At 37.7% G+C, this 15,608-nt stretch overlaps 1 pseudogene; it reads left to right on the top strand.

Moving 5' to 3' along the window:
• Positions 1–114: 114 nt before the first annotated feature.
• Positions 115–15,608, top strand: part of LOC106529050 (potassium voltage-gated channel subfamily C member 1 pseudogene) — an 18,055-nt pseudogene continuing 2,561 nt past the window's right edge.

The raw sequence follows: 15,608 nt of genomic DNA, 5'->3' as shown, positions 1-15,608 counted from the left end.
GTGTGTGTGTGTGTGTGTGTGTGTGTGTGTGTGTGTGTGTGACACAGAGGAGACTCCTCCTTCCCATCTTCTCTCTCCCGACACCTGCTCTCAGACACTGCAGAGCCTGGACCACATAGTGCTCGGACGGGACAGGGAGGCTGCAGAACCGGGAGCGGCGGTGGATGGAGCGGAGCAGCAGCCGCAGCAGGAGTTGGCCGCACCGACCGAAGCATGCCCCAGCGCAGCCATGACTGGCTCGGCGTCAGACAGCGAGAAGATCGTCATCAACTGCGGCGGGACACGGCACGAGACGTACAGGAGCACCCTGAAGACCCTGCCGGGGACCCGCCTGTCCTGGCTGACCGAACCGGACGCTTTCAGCAACTTCGACTACGACCCGAAGTCTGACGAGTTCTTCTTCGACCGTCACCCGGCCACCTTCGCCTTCATCCTCAACTACTACCGGACCGGGAAGCTCCACTGTCCCAGCGACGTCTGCGGTCCGCTGTTCGAGGAGGAGCTCGCCTTCTGGGGCATCGATGAGACGGACGTGGAGGCGTGCTGCTGGATGAACTACAGGCAGCACCGGGACGCGGAGGAAGCCCTGGACAGCTTCGAGACTCCGGAGCCAGATGCGCCTGAAGATGACCCGGCGCTCACCGGCGGGGCGGACGGAGACCTGAAGCGGCTCTGCATGCAGGAGGACGGCCGCAGGGCGACGTGGTGGGAGGTGTGGCAGCCCCGGATGTGGGCTCTGTTCGAGGACCCCTACTCTTCCAAATACGCCCGGGTGAGTGTCCGGACAGCCGCAGTCCGTCCCTCAGGCACTTTTCTGTTCCCCTCTGAAAGGGCTTCAACCAGTTCAAATAATCAAAGCTTTATCAAATCTCTTCATCTGTCTGTGAGGTTGCACAGGACTGTTACTGTTATTTACTGGTTTACATATAGAAATATCAACATTTATTGGGGGAAATATTAAGAAAACAGTTTTTTATACAAAGTATAGGTGCGTTCTTGTGAGAGATGTCCACATGTTGGCGCACASCTAAACCAGAACAAAGATCTTGCAGTGCAGAAGCTCCTCATCTGATCTCTGATTAACTCTTTTCAGACACCAAGACCGAGAGTGCAGCTCTGAACTAATGGTTTTAGGTAAATTTACATTTAAAAAATGATCCCACAGAGAACAGATCACTTTTCGTCTCGCTCAAATTCTCCTTCCTCACATTTATTTCCAGTGTTAGGGTAGGTCTTGTTCTCCTGTGTGTAAARCTGTCCTACAGCTTGTCTTCAATGTCAGTCATTTAAAATCAATCCATTTTTAGTTGTGAGGAATTTGGAAATAAAGAAGTTAATGTTAAATAACCAATATTCTTGAGCATCCATTCACATCCTTGGGTTGCAGCTATAAGATAGTAAGAACACTATAGATTAGTGTTTCCCAAAGTTGGGGTCGGGACCCAAAGTGGGGTCCCGAAACATCAAGGTGGGGTCCTGAAAAGATTTTATGAATTTATTACATTTTTGCCTTAGTTGTTACAAAGGAGTGAGGTTAGTGTATTTAAAATGGAKAAATGTAGTATAAAAATATTGTTACTATGTCCATGTTTTGTTGACCTGATACAAATGTTTATCATCCAAACGTAGTTGGGTACAGGTCTCTGCTACTGTTATTTTGTGGGTCAAAAGCTGAAAAGTTTGGGAACCACTGCACTTTGGTTCCCAAAGTTGGGCTTGGGACCCAATTATGGGTCATGAAGCACCTTGGATAATCTACAGAAATCAATTTAAAGGATAATAAAACAATTACTGATGTAATATTTTCCCTATAATTATTACAAAAACACAAAATAAGTATTTATATTTGTGTACAAGCTATTTATATTGTCAAAAAGCCTGTGTTTTTAGAGTTATTAATGAAGCTCGTGTACTCAGACCAGTAATATTTGGGGTCACAAGTTTTGCCATGGATAGTTTGTGGGTCAGAAGATAAAAAGTTTGGGAACCACTGYTATAGATGATCATGGTTGTTGGGTAGAGCATCTACTAACTACGGAAATGAAAGTATGGTAGTGCTGGTCTGTAAATTATAGGACTGTGTATTACCAAGAATTTGGTGATATGTTACATATTATGATACAGGGGTCGTCATATAAAAATTGCAATATATTGCGACACTGCAAGCAAGGCAGTATTTTGCCTATTTCTTTTTTTACTCTAAAAGATTCTAACTTTTAAAAACTCAGTATAAAGAGTATGCCATGCATTACATGCATAAAATCTGATTCAATTCAGTTTATTTGAGTGCAATCAGAAGAACACTGAGCTACAGTGAGAACTGCATTTGTATTTCACATTTCCTCTTGCAACATCCAYCCATTAAGCCTTRATTAAAAATCRATACTTTGCTTCTGAGAATTAATRCAGGATATTAAATATTGCGATATTTCAGTGTATCAAGATTTTTTTCATCCCTAGTAAGTTTTTGTCTTAAAAGTCCTTTTGTGTCACAGCTACTACAGAATCATTATAAAGCTGTAGGGGCCGTTTCCTGGAGGGCCACCATCCTGCATGTTTTAGTTGTTACCCTGCTACAGCACACCTGATTCAGTTGTTAAATTACCTCTTCAGCAGTTCTGCAGAAGCTCATTAATTATAAAAAGATTAATGTTAAGTGTGTTGGAGCAGAGAAAGGTGATCTATTTTTGAATAAGAGATTCACGTCACTTGGAGAACAGAGGGTGGGCAAAAATATTCCCAAAGAGCTAAGTAAGGACCAAAATCCTTAACTCATTTCTGCAAATATATAGATGATAATATAATTTAATATAAATATAAAATAATACATGCATTTGTATTTTTTTCTTTCATTGCAGAAAGAAAAAAAACCCCAGAAAAAACTAAAAGTAATAATAAAAAATTGCTTTAAATCTCTCAGTGCTTTTGAATTGAGGTTTACCACAATTATTTAAAAGAACAAGCTGACACTGTTCTTGACAAAAATAAAGGGAATCTTCATGTTTTATTGTTATTACAATTCAGAAGGCTGTGATGTGATCAGAAAGCAATAGTCAGTGCATCTGAATGCAGGCTTTAAACAAATACACTCATCATCCTGGTTCTGGTTCTGGTTCTGGTTCTGCTACGGGTTTCTTCCTGGCAAAAGAGAGTCGTTCCTTTCCACAGTCACCTGTGTGCTGCTCAGGATGAGATTCAACCTGCTGGCTTCCATAGGTAGATAACATACACATTTAATAATGTATGGGAAGAGTTTAATGATGGCTTGTTGTGAATTGAAACTATAAAAATAAAAACAATTAAATGGAATTGAACACTAAAACATATAACAGTTTTCTTTGGTTCTAATGTGTCACAAACGACCTTAAAACAGCCAATAATGTATTTAGTCAAATGTTGCTACAGTAACAAATACATAAAATCAGCAAAATTGCACAATGTGGCTCTTTGTACTTTTTGGTCATGCTTTTTTTTATTTTAAAAACAGATATTGGAAAAACAAACAAAAAAAAGCCGATGGTTTTATTTTAATTTATACTCCAAAAATTTAAAAGAAGTCCGTTGTTTTATTTCCCTTAAACCAGAGGTTTAACACTGTCATTATCAGACCATTTAAGGTGGAGCTAGTTAAATAACTTTTAATAACAGGCAGCTGCCTGTATATAAATAAATAAACGCTAGCTATCTACTTTTGCATGTCTTTAATTAATTGCACAATGTATTTTTTAAGCTAGTCTAGCGAATTTCCTTTTAAAAACTATTCGTTCAACTCCACATTAAATGGTCTGATAATGGGATGAATAAACAAATTTAACCTTATAACTAGCTAACTAGGCAGTCGCAGTAAATAAACGCTAGTGAACTACACTCTAAAAATGAAATGTTGGATYCACTTAACCATGTTATGTKWCCTGGTTCCACTTAACTGAGTTGAGTAAATTCAAAGMAACATACTCATGTTCTTTGGTTAAAAAAACTGGTATATTGCTTTGAATTTACTCAACTCAGTTAAGTGGAACCAGGTAACATAACATGGTTAAGTAAATCCAGCGTTTCATATTTTACAGTGTAGCATTACATTTCTTTAACAGTTGTCAGCTCTTGTTCCTGAGCTTCTTCTGCTTTTAGGTTAACCTTTCTGTAAGAAGAATGTTTTACATTTCCAACATCTGTTTTTAAAACGAAAAACAAATGACCTAAAAGTACATGGACCAATATGAAATCATTTCTTTTTCTTTATTTTTCCCCCCGAAATKAAACTTTTTTTTTAGTTTTCTAAATTGCATGTTTTATAACGTTTTTCACCTGATTGTGTCATATTGTTTGTTGGTTTGTCAATAGTTACACAGCAAAATATCCAAAAATGTTGGCAAATTTCATCAAAAATACWGCAAATAGTGAGAACATTCAATGATTTATCAAAGTGCTTAAAAATCATCCTGTGTAAATGAAAACATTCTAGTCTRTAAAAACATGAACATTTTTAAATATTTGTGTCAAATCAGATTAAAAACAGTCCTAATCACATGGCTTCACATATTAACCTAAATATCACTTTATATTTCAGATATTTCTGCTAAAGTCCAGCTACTTCAGCACAGAGTTTACCACATTTTACCTGAGATATAATAATGTGTTAGAAATGTTTCACCTAAAACGGTGTTGCCTGATTGCTCTTTTTTGTAACAGAATATCTGATTTAGCACAAAAAAGCTGCAAAATCGAACAGATTCTYATCTGGTCTCTCCTGATGTGTTTCCATGGGTTTCATCCTGACTGCCACATATGTCCTCGTGCGTCCTCAGTCATGGGCCAACAAAACTTATTTTTTTCTGAATGCAGCAGCAGAGCTGTCTGCTCCGCTCACACACAGAGGCTGCAGAGTGGGGGAGGGGGGTGCTGCAGCTCACTCAGCTTAGGAGGCAAGACCTTCATAAGTAGAATATGGCAAAATCTTTCTAAAGATAGTTTTTGATGATCACGCTGTTTTTGTGTTTAAAGCCAAAATCCAAACTAATTTGATTAACTAATTTGCCTTACCTGCCTGCTCGTCTCTGCTGTGTGGACGCTATAAAGTATCTGAGTGCTGCGCCTCCACACCTCAAGAGTTCCTCAATGGGATGTCGTTTTACAAATCRATCAGACTGGTACACAGCAAAATCTGGAGTGTCAGTTTAACTCACAGTGTTAAATTGAACCCTTTTTGATAACAAGTCAGTGCAAAAATAAAACATAAACCCAGCATTAGACAATGTAGAATGTTCAGTTCAGTTCTGGTGCTGCATTGCTGCATCTGGTTTAGGGGGTCTTTAACCCATGCAGGGTGCAATGAAAACTCAAGATTATCAATGTATTCTGGAGCCCTGATTCAAATCCTGTTGAACATCTTTGGAAGGAGCTGAAACCTGCAGCCTGCAGAAGGATTCTTTAAAACCTGAAATAGCTGGACCAGTATACCCATCACAGGTGTAGAAGTCTCAGTAAGGGTTACAGAAATCACTTGATGCAATAATTGCCTCAATTGTTGTTCAACAAAATATTCAAGTAAGGATACCATGCTTTTTGTGAAGGCTAGGTTTTTTTTAAGGAATTTTGTCTAACCAAATTTGAAAAGAAATTATTTTTAGTGAGAAATCACTCTTTTTGTGTGTTTTTCTTTCTGTAACAAAAGAAAAAAAACAGTTATACACACATGTAATGGTTTAATTAGCTAACAAACACCTTTATCTTCCTCTATCATGAACATAAACTAGTTAGTAACAAGGATGAATGTCTTAGTGTGACCAAGTGTATGTGTGTGCACATGTGCATGCATGTATGTGTGTGTGGGGTGGGACAGCTAGGTGTGAAAGATCAGATGTGAGAAACAACAATAAAAGGAAAAAGTAGCTTCTTTCATCATGTGATCATTGGACAGCTTAGTCATAAACTATCACAGATGCTTACAAGACTTATTGTGTTTTTTTTAAGAAATGTGGTTTTAAACAACAATCAAAGACTTCAGGTTGATTTTAATGTTTTGAATTCTGTTGGGAATCCTTGCGATGCTGATCATGTTGCTGAGTCTCCTGCACTGTGTGAAACATTTTTAAAGTTTTTCTTTAAGAAAATCTCTGCTCTGAGGCCCTCTGAGGGGACATGGACCACTCTTCACCTTGTTCATCCTCAGCTGCCTTTGAACAGTTTAAGTTGGTGACTTTAGCTGTGTTGTTTAGACGTTGTGCATGAAATGCTACCTTTGAATTTCCCCTCGGGATCGTGTTTCCTTTGGTCTTTTTTATGTAGTTTTTCAATACCTTTGTCCAATAGTTGTTACTCTGATTAATATGTTCATTGCATCAGGCTGTGKTCAGCTGCTTTTAAACATGCTCTGATGTTGCTGTTCATAAAAGAGAAGAACCTCGACCCAACAGTACTCTCAAATTATAGACCAAGGGTGTCCCGTCCTGGTCCTTGAGGGCTGCTATGYGTGTTTTCTTATTTTTCTGCTCCAACCCACCTGAATTGGTAACTGACTTGTCTCTTCAGATTTTGCAGAAGACTGTTGATCATTCTTTCATTCAAGTCAGGTGTATTAGTTCTGAAAAGAGTTTTTCTGTTCATTTTGGGAAATGTTCTTTATCTGCAGCTTGTCTGAATTAAGGGATACCTCAAGGGTCTATTTTAGGTCCTAAACTTATGTTGTTAGGGTCCATTTTTAGGAAACAGCATTGTTCCCACTGCTTTTCTAATGACATCCAGGTTTACAGTATCTGTCAATTAGGATGAACAGTATCATTGAAGTATGGTTAAAATTCAGTTTTTGAAATTCTAATGGAAATAACTTTTAATTCATCAGCTTTGGTTGACACCTTTGGTTTTCATATCATCGCTCTGCTGTCAGGAATGTTGGTAGTATTTTTGATTGTTGATTCATTGTATTACTCCTTAGTTGGACTATTGTAATGCTTTATAAGTCAGTTTAGATAAATAATCTCTGCATCGCTTACAACCCATCCAAAATGCACCAGTACATTTTTTAAGAGGCACTAAAAACATGAACATGTAACCCCAATCCTGGCTTCTCTCCATTGGCTTTCTGTTTCTTTTTGTATTGATTTTAAGATTTTGTTGCTTGCTTGTAAAGTTTTAAAAGGTCTGATCCCATTATATTTACTTTATATGATCTCCTTTACATCCRCACCTTCTTGTCTATAATTACTGGTACACAGCAAACTATTCAATATGCACTCTGGCCCACAAATCAGTTTGTCTTCAATGTCCCAAGATCCAAACTAAAATATAGAGTTGATCTGGATTTTGCAGGTGCTACTCCAAATATGTGGACTAGTTTACCTCTTTATACATGGACCACTCAGACTGTTGAGACTTAAATCTATTTTTAAGACCCGTCTTTTTTCTTTAGTGATTGATTGAGGCAGAATTTGAAATCCAATCATAATGAGCCCACGAGGGGACATGGGGGGATTTTTTTATTTTGTGTTCCCACGCAATACTATTGCGTTACCTCTCAATACTTTTGCGTTACCTTGCAATATCTTTGCTTAACCTCGCAATACTTTTGCCTTACCTTGCAAAACCTTTTGCATTACCTCACAAACGTTTGCATTCCCTCACAAAATTGTTTTGCGTTCCCACGCAAAATTGTTTTGCGATCCCACGCAAATGTTTGTTTTGTATATGAACTGAATTAAATTAGACTTTTATTTTGAAATATCCAGTTACCAAAACAGGATGTGTCACCACAAGTTTATGAAACTGACATTGATGTTGCGTGACTGCACTGTGTTAAGTGGCTGTGTGATATATTCATTCTGAAGCTGAATTAAAGTTGTAGGCTAACTCGCTAATGGTGAACATGTGAATTTTTTGATAAACCGGCAGACTCAACAGTTATAAATGACTTTTGCGAGGGAACGCAAAAGGTATTGTGAGGTAACGCAATACTATTGCGTGGGAATGAAAAAAAAACTCCCATGTCCCCTCGCGGGCTCCGTACACTCAGAGTTGATGGTTTTATGGTGTGTTTCTGTATTTTATTATTTCTTATATTTCTTTCCTTTTATACAGTAGTTGTCTTACATTTTTTTTGACTAATCTTTAAAGGACGTTGACGAACTTCTGTTATTTGTTAAATATGTGTTATAAGAATAGAACTGACATTGACCAAACTGAAATCCAGCAGATTTTGTGCACCATACTTATGGGCAGTATTAGCTCCTGAGAATAAATACTGGTAGGGAAGATGTTGGCTCTGATTCCTGAATCAATAACTCCATCCATGTTAATATATGTACCTTCAACGTAGTATATCTGTGAAAGTAAAGCCTCAGTGTGGGTTGAAACCAGTTGTTTTCGTCCACTGTATAGAAAGATATTTAACATTTTTCCTCACTGTCTAACAATAAATCAGATGAACCTTTACTGTTTTAAATGAGTTAGGGCTACGCATATTATTACTATTTGTTAAATACTCAAAGAAGAGAAATATTTTATAGTTTATATGCGCTAAGTCTTGCATTGACTTTAAACTACGTTTCTCAAATGGTTTGTGTATACTTTCACARGCTTTTAGTAATAGTTGTCTGGACATTTGTCCTATTCCTGAGTCAGGTTTGCAGACTGCCTTGGGGTTAGTTAATCCATAACCGGGGTTGAGGTTGCTGAGGTAATTAAAAACCTTTTCAGTGGCAGGGCTCCAAGATCCGTCCTGAGTGCCTCATGGCTATGGATGTTGATGAGCTGTCTCGGTTGTCTCGCTTTTGCAACATCCCATGGACATCAGAGGCATTAACACTGGATTGGTTTGTGGTACCAGAGTGTGCATTTCAGTTACAAGGAAATACATTCCTCAGCCTTCTCAGTAAGGTCTCTGTCTTGTACTGGAGGACAGTCAGGTTGATAGTCGAACCTCAGATTCAGAAGGAATAATGTAGCTTCTTTCTCGGCCCATCTCTTTAACCCCAAGGGTGAAGAGCTAGATGGGACCTAGATGGGACATGGGAGTTTGGCCRAAACCTCTACCWGTAGTTTGYGGACTTGGAAAAGGCATTCTACTGTGTTCCCCAGGGTACACTGGGGATTCTGTGAGTAKTGGATTGAAGGTTTGTTGCTAAGGGGCTAAGAAGCGGTGCAAAAGTTTAGTTCACTTTGCCAGTAGTAAGTTGGACACTTTCTGGCTGTGAGTTAGACCCCAAGATACTTAAAATCCTTTACTTGAGGTTACAACTTACTCCCAACCCAGAGAGGGCAATTCACACATTGCTGACTAAGGACCATGACATCAGATTTAGAGGTGCTCATCTAAACTTCTTCAGTCTCTGCTCTGAATCATTCAACTGAGAGCTGTAGATGACAGAATGATGACATTGACAAGACCACAGCATCCTCTAATAGCAAAGACTGAATCCTGAGTCCACTGAATCTGACCCCATTTTGGCCCCTGGCTGCACCTCTTGTCCATAAACGTAATAGGTTACAGAATTGGTGACAATGGGCAGCTCTGTGCATTACGACTCCCATTGTTTCTCTTTTCTTGCTGTTTGATCTAGAATTTTATTAAAATTTTAATATGATTGTATGTAATAATTCTACAAAAATACTCCAAAGAAATAAAGTTAAATGGGGGAAAAATAGTTGCAGTAAATAAATGCAAAAAATATCAAACTTAAAATTGATGCATACAGTACCTATATAATCTTCCCTTGTATTAACCCCCCAATGACTACCTTCAGAAGGCACATAATTAGATAGAGCCACCTGTGGGTGACCTAAATTCAATGATAGTCAGTGAAAATGGGCCTATCATGTTGGAGAATATCTTATTTCTATCTTTAGATTTTGTGTTTTTTGTGCTCTGCTCATGTCTAGTCTATCTTCTCCAAGCTGCTTGGTTGACTCGACGCTACTGATTTATCTTTAATTCCATCCTTTAAATAAATCACTTAAAGGGGTAATATCATGTAAAATCAACTTTTTTGAGTTTTATGTCATGTTATAATGTTATACTCTCATAAAAAAAGCCCAAAGCCTTGCTTTGACTCATTCATGCATGTTAGAGAAATCCTGCAGCATTTTTAGGAAGCCATGCTGAGGAGCAAAACAACAGGTGGGGACCAGAAACGCCTTTTGGGACCAGAAACGCCCCTAGGATGTGTCTTTAAGCCAAACTTCCTCATGGCAGAGCGCTCCTCCCCACCCCCTTCCCCACACACCCCGCCAATGACTCCTGCAGGCTCTTGGGTGAAAGTGAAAGTGAAACCTAACTGTCTGCTGAGCTCTCAACATTAATTCTCACTCGTGAAGCTCTTTTCAGATTAAAAATTTCTTTGAGGAAATGTATTTTCAGATGCCAAGTAAACTGCATCACGGCAGCCCCTCGTGAGCGCGACCCTCCCCCCTCCACTGAAATGGGCGAGACAGAAGCGAAGGTGGTTCTTAAAGAGACAGAGGCCAATTTCAAGGCGTTTAGAAGAGGAAATGATGAGAAGACAAGTTTATTTTCTATTTAAACAAAAACAGCATTTTAATAACAGCTAAAGGTGACATAGATACTTTATTATGGTATAGTATTTAAATAAATGCCTGAAAACACGTAATATTGSCCCTTTAAATGGAAAATCTCCACTGTTGGACACAGCAGGTTTCACCCTGCTGATGCTCCTGCATTCACAAGATCATGTAATTTCTAACATTAGCATTCTCAKATCAAAGAGTTAAAACCAGCAGAATGTGTCCATGGGGCAGACTCATTTCTGGCATACCTGCTTATAGGAGTGTCGAGGGTTAACCCATGGCAGAAAACAAACTCTTTAATGTTAAGGTAGCATAGTTCCTCTGTAACTTTCAAGACAAAAAAAAAAAACAATATAACATATTTTTAATCACACTTAGCATTAGATAAAGTGCAAGTTTAAATCACTGATTCTGGATTCTTTTTTACAGGTTTTAAATAAATTCTACATAATGAATCATCAACACAAAGATGCATAAGTATAAATTTGTCTGAAAATGCCGATCTAAGCATAGTGAGTCTCAACTAAAAAGAAGGATTTGTACAATTCTCTTGAGTTTCCAAAGGAAGTGACTCGAATGTGTCCTTACCCACATTGTGTATGATGGATTACAAATGCGTCCCTGGAGGTTTAGGTTTGAACTCATAAAGGGTCATGAATAGATTTTTTTTATCACATTTATGACATGGATATGATTCATCAAATTTTAGACTATAGGTATTATTCGTTGGCAGATATTTTTTAAAAGAAGAAAACATTTCTATGGTGCGTAAAAAGCGAAAAGCTAAAAATCCTGTCGCACTCATTGAATTTTAAGTTGACAGAAACAGTATGACAGCAGGGGTGACTTTAAAAAGTGTTGCAGTCAGATTTAGTGCCAACATTGTGACATAAAGCTTGGGTTGAAAGGGGTTGAGGGTGGACAGTCACTGCAGAAGCTGCAGCTGCAGCGGCTGAGAATGATAGATGACTTAGTTTCAGGAGATGCATTCGAATAGGGGGAGAACAAATAAAGGAACCAGGAATTCTTTGAAGTCGAATGTTTTAAGCATTGGTTCATTTAATAGATGCTGCATTCTCTTATTTTCTGTTATTGTTTTGTCACGTATTTCTTCTTCTCTGCTGTCATCACTAACAGCTGAAGATGGTTTATAAGTACAGTTTGAGTCTGAGTGCTGCATTGCTTCCTATTACTATTAAATACCCAACACCTATTCTCCAGCCTATGTCATCTTTGTCCCCCCCCCCCTTCACCGACTCTCACACACAACTGCTCTACCTTCCACCCCTCCACTTTCTGCTTGTGCTATAGCGTAACACTGCAGTCCCCATAGTAGCTGACTGTGCTCTAGTCTGCTGCAGAGAAGGAGGGAGAGAGGTACAGAGGGAGTGATGRGATGGGAGGTGTGTGGTTGGGGGAAGAAAATTCAGAATATGAAGCAGTACAAAAAGAACAGGGGAACTTGGACGGGGGTCATTTTCTGCAATACTTCATTTTCCTTTGTGCAGCGCCTTTTTCTGCAGATCTTTGCAGGCTGAGACATTTGCACCGTTACCCTGATCGGATTGTACATCTCAGCTTGTTTCATTTAAGTGAACACTGCAGCTAAATGATTGTCTTTGGTAAGCACCCCAAGTACCCCCACCCTTACTCTCCTACATACACACACCACACACACACACAAGTTTATATTTCTATCCTTACTAGGACTGTGTATTGATTTCTGTTCATTTCCAGTCATTTTTGTAGCACAACTCTAAACCTAACTACCCTAGTACACTACTAACACTGACCTAAACTCAATTCACACCTTGGTCTTAAAGCTAACACCTGATTCAAAAATGGCATTCCATCATTTTGGGTCCCCTAAAGGATTACTGATCCYGACAATAATAGACAAGATCCTACAGAGGTAACAAAAAACAAGTACGCACACAAACACTTTTTTTTCTGTTGTTTTTTTATGTATAATTTTTATTTTTTTCATTTTTTAATATCTTTATCTAATTTGATTTTTGTGATTTGGTAGAGGTTTTCAGTCCTTGAAGAAAAACAAACATACATACACACTTCTGGAATTGTTGTGCTACATTATTTCAACTTTAAATATGCATTATATTTTTGCCCTCTGTGAGTAAGTAAAGAATACCATTCTAACACTGTAACTAGACAAGTTGTCACACCATAACACACACATCAGAGGTTGCACTAGACTTTTTCTCTGTCATTTTGGCTGACGGGCAAAAAAATAATCCTGTCATAATCTATTTTTACCTTTCCCCTTAATTTTTAAAATGATAATAAATAAACATTCTATAGCATTTTTATTCATTTTAATCAATATTCTGTCCTAACAAGCTGAACAGGTAATCCATATCGACCAGAAGAACACATGTAACATTTTTCACCATTAATAAAAAGCATTGAATGCGGTTCCAATAAATACATACAAACAATAAAATTAAACGATTGTTCTTAAAATATGAACAGATCTGCTGTGGCCTGAACACAGTCTCACACCTTCCTCCTGGTCCGTATGGAYCTGAGTATCACCACTTGCACACGTGGGGGTTTGGGGGTTCTCCCCCAGAAATTTTTGAATGATGCAGATGCAGTTTCCTACATTTTGGTGTATTTAACAGGTTTGTTAAACACATTTATGCTCCCTTAAATAAACACTTGATTTTATTAATTTTTTTTCAAGACAGATTCTTCATTTAATTAGTTTCATCATCCATTTAAAACTCACTTCTATAGTTGAGATATGAAATTATTGTGACACAATTTATCATATCCAACAGGAGCGTTAAAATTTCAGTGTTAAACTTTTGGGTGTTGATTTAACAACCCCTAGTGTTATTTTAACACTTTCTGAATAAACTGAGACCCAGTATTAATTCACAGTGTTGATTTCCTCAGTGTTGCCTCAAGACTGGACAGTGTTAAATAAGCTCCGCCCAMWGTTAAGTCTTATATAACACTTAACAGTGTTGTTATATAACACCATGCAGTGTTGAAAGAAACATTCTAAAAAGCCCCGCCCTCTTYACCTCATGTCAGACAGACCAGTATTTACCCAGCATTCCTTGCTTAGAAATCTTGCAGAAATGACGTTTTTGCATGTTTATGACTATTAAAGAAGTTTATGAGAGTAAAAATTAGCTGTTCTGGTTAGCTTTCTTGTTCAGTTTGATCAAATTGTTCAACTTTAAGTTTGTGTTATTGGCCAAAATAACACACCATGAGTGAGAGGTAACTCTTGGTTTGTGAAGGGTGGCTCCATTATACTTTTCTACTAACTACTGAGTAAGAGTTTGATTTTAACTCTGAGTGTTAAATTTTGACTCTCATTTTGATGGTGTATTGACACCTTGTGGTGTCTGTTAAACTTTCAAACACCTCAATTTCCTTTGTTAAAAATAATAATATACTGGTATAATTTTTAACACTTTATTTTAACACTGTTTTGTTGAATATTTAACACTGGCTGGTGTCACTTCTAACACTATATTTTAAAACTAACACTATTTTTTTTTAATGTAACACCCAGTATTGTTGAATATTAAACACTGGTTGGTGTTAAATTTACAAAAAAAATTGGTGTTGAAATTTAACACTTTCACAAATGTTATTTTAATACCAGCTAGTGTGGACACATATAGACACTTTGTTGGTGTTAAAATTAACACTGGGTGTTAAATTAACACTGGCATTTTTGACTTTACAGGAACATTTTACTTTTATTAAGTTTATTCTTAATTTATTTTTATTTGTAACACAACATTTCATTGTGAGAAACAATGCTAACACTTTACTGCATGATTAAAACTAAGCTTATTAATAACTTTATCCACTGAACAGGTGCATTTTTGATAACCGCCAACAGTGAATTTAGGGGACATATTATTTTTTCTGAAGTAGAGATAGGCCTGTTCATAACCAAAAGGGACAGGGCATCATGCAGCCATCTTAACACAAAATGACACCCTGATATGCAGTGGTGGGCACAGTTCCCCTAAAGCACTAAAGCACTAAYAGGGGAACTAATTTCCTAATTTGTGCTTTAGGGCTTTTGCTAATTTTAAATTTTTTTAGTGGATTAGCACTTGCTAAATTTAGAAGCACTAACTGAGTTTTTAAATGTTATTGATCAACATTATTATTAACAGCTGAGAGTGAATACTGTCACACATTTTGTTCATATATTTGTCACTTATCCACTCGGAGACAATATATTGACAATGAACCCAAATATGGCTGTGGAATGTCAGTTATAAGTCTTAAGAGAGTAACATGGCAATATGTGACTCATGTTGTCTGTTGAAGAATTTTCATGGTTTGACTGGATAATTTTAGTACTTTAAAATTAGCTTTTGCTTTCAGTGCATTAGTGGTTTAGAATTAGGGGACCTAAATATATGAGTTAATGTTTTAGGCAGTGGTGTGCCGTCAGGGCAACACAATCAGAATCACTACATTTTAGAATATTTTATATTTTTTATAATAGTAATATTAATATAAGGATATTATTACTATTATTGAATCATCTGTTTTCTTCGTTTCATAGTTTTTCTCCTGGCTGCTCAGCTTCCAACAGCTTGTATTTATTTAGAGCTTTTATCCAATCATATTTCGATCATCATCTATTGCTAGGGTCCATAAATCTGCCTCAGGCCTTCAAAACGAGCAGTGAAGGCACCTGGAGGGTGAAACACACGTCAGAGAGACTGTTGCTTTGACCAATCAGGTGCTGAGTTGAAGACACCAGGGCCTGCGATCTGGTCTCGGACAGCGTCAACATTTTCTCATCGTTTGTTTGGTTGATCAGAGAGCAGGAGTCACAACCGGGAAACTAGATTTCTGTAGTGTCTTATAAGCTAAATGCTGAGCGGACATTCTCAGAGTTACAGAAAATTAAAACTAATAACAAAAATACAGAATAGAACAGACTGGACTTTCAGTGTTAGCTTCATGGTGGTGGTAGAAAAAGACTTATTGTTGAAACGGGAACAGGAGGATCTGTATGACAGAGGAGCTGGATTTTTCTTGAGGAATAAAAGGAGAATGAAGTTTTTAAATGGACAATAAAAATT

Source organism: Austrofundulus limnaeus, unplaced genomic scaffold, assembly GCF_001266775.1.
Source record: "Austrofundulus limnaeus strain Quisiro unplaced genomic scaffold, Austrofundulus_limnaeus-1.0 Scaffold420, whole genome shotgun sequence".
NCBI lineage: Eukaryota > Metazoa > Chordata > Actinopteri > Cyprinodontiformes > Rivulidae > Austrofundulus > Austrofundulus limnaeus.
This window is presented reverse-complemented; position numbering and strand designations above follow the sequence as displayed.